This window comes from Anomaloglossus baeobatrachus, unplaced genomic scaffold (genome assembly GCF_048569485.1).
Source record: "Anomaloglossus baeobatrachus isolate aAnoBae1 unplaced genomic scaffold, aAnoBae1.hap1 Scaffold_604, whole genome shotgun sequence".
Taxonomy (NCBI): Eukaryota; Metazoa; Chordata; class Amphibia; order Anura; family Aromobatidae; genus Anomaloglossus; species Anomaloglossus baeobatrachus.
Window position 1 is genome coordinate 160,860 of NW_027444969.1, and position 2,112 is coordinate 162,971.

General features: G+C 46.5%; 1 pseudogene; it reads left to right on the top strand.

The window, feature by feature from the left end:
- Positions 1 to 1,447: 1,447 nt before the first annotated feature.
- LOC142285659 (U2 spliceosomal RNA) lies at positions 1,448 to 1,654 on the top strand (annotated as a pseudogene).
- The last annotated feature ends 458 nt before the right edge of the window (positions 1,655 to 2,112 follow it).

Consider the following 2,112-nt stretch of genomic DNA (forward strand, 5'->3'; position numbering starts at 1 on the left):
TGCTCAACATGTCCTTGGTACACTGGTAATGTGCAGGTAGTTTTGGCTTATATCTCTCTTTGATGGGTGGGTGTGCACTTGTGGGGATGTAGTGTTTGACCCCTTTTATTCTTCAAAAGTCTAGCGGATGTTTGCTGAAGACTTGCTCGTATTCTTGCACTAGCCTGTAGACCCCCTTCTTGTGATGTGAAGGTGTGGAGTCAGTGCCTACGTGTAATTCCTTACACCACTCCTCTGGCTGACTTGGTGAGCTGTCACTGAATGGGTGGGCTGAAGCAATGGTGGATGCTGCTGTTTGGATAGCATGTGTATCTACTGAGAACAGCTTATCAATGGTGGCAAATCGGAGCAGCTTAATCTCTTGCTCTCCGCAGTTCAACACTCTCATGGGCACTCTTCCCTTCCATATTAATGAATAAAACTATGATGTAAATAGCATATAGATACCCCACAAATGCAGATAAAAGTAGGTTATGGGAAAAGGGGGAAGAGAGAAACAGGAAAATAGTGGAATAAAGTATACCTTCCAGGTGGGAGAGGAAATGGCAGCACAGCCAGTGGAGGTGAAGCAAGGGGAGCCTGCAACTAAAGAGTTGAGAGCGTTATCACATGGTGACTGAGCCTGATTGTAACGGGAGCATAGAGGTGCCGATCCTGTCTTACCTGCGTTGGTGTAGAAGTGGGTGTCCTGTGGTGGAGTCAGCTATGTGCAGTGGTGGCCGTGGGTTCTTTTATGTGCGACCGTAGTAATAGCTGCGCCCACTTCCTGTATGGGAGTGGAATGCAGTGAGGGTAATGGAACACACGCCTGCGCATTTGTGTTTAACGTCGCGCATGTGCAGAACGGACAAAAGGCTGCGCTCACTTCCTAATGAAAGGGAGTGAGACGCATCTGGGAAGAGAAGGGAAAAGATTAGGGTTTGGGGATGATGAAAGGGCTTTCTACGGGCAAGGATGGCAAAGGGTGGCAGTGACGGAAAGTCAGGCAGCCTGTCCTGTCCTGTCCGGTCCGTCCGTCTTTTTGTATCATGAATTGGAAAGACTGCAAGGGGGAGGGGAGGTGCTTGTGTCCAAAAGGAGGAGTTATTCAGATTCATTGCAGTGGGCGGCGGCTGCAAAAAGCACCATTCTTCTTGTTTTTGCTCTGCAAAACAGCCTTTTCAAGGGTTGGCTTGGGTGACAAAATGTCTTCTGTAGGCGTGGGTTTGTCTCCCTCTCCCTAAGATGTGTCCGGTATAGGCCAGGGTGCCACTCAAGGCCGTAACCAATTCGGGTTATAGCTTCTCGGCCTTTTGGCTAAGATCAAGTGTAGTTTTGGAGGACGCTACCTTGGTCGGTACTGGAAGGTGCCTGGGATTGCACGTCTGCCGGCCTTGAGGAAGTGTGTGCGCCTTCTGGTGACACATAGCCCTCTTGTGCCTGGACGGTTCCCAGGCAACGGGAGGCGATCACCTTTGTTATTTTGAAGTCCTACTGATAAACAGAAAAAAAAAAAAATTAAATCTGTTCTTATCAGTTTAATATCTGATACGTCCCCTCTCTGGGGACCATATATTAAATGGATTTTTAGAACAAGGAGATGGAAAAAATCTTGCTCTGTCCACTGCACGCATTGACCTGGTAATGCAGTACCTCCAGGACCGGTGCACCCCTTCTTAACCCAGTTTCCAAAAGCAGAACTCAATTCACCTGATTCAAATGAGCCCCATTAGTGAATTGAAAGAAAGCAAAAACTTTATATGCACCTCAATTTGGCCAATTCACTTTTCACACTTTCACCCTTTTTTTTATCTTTCACACCTTTTACTTGCTTTATTGATGCAAAAAGCTGTGCCAAATAGCAAACTCATCTCCACTCAACTTGACCAACTCTGCTATGTCCCGTGCAGTATCTTATTCTCAGTCTTATCTAGATCATTTGCAATTGAATAGAATAGATCCCTTTTGGCTGCTTATGACTGTGTAAAATATGTAGTTTTACTGGGCTGGGATGAGAGAATCCATTGAAGCATGGTGTAGGGATTGTGGTTCCTGTGTGCTAAGAAGAGAGGCTGGCACCAGCCAGAAAGCCCCATTGCAGCCAATAATCACTTAATAACTTTTTCAACTTGT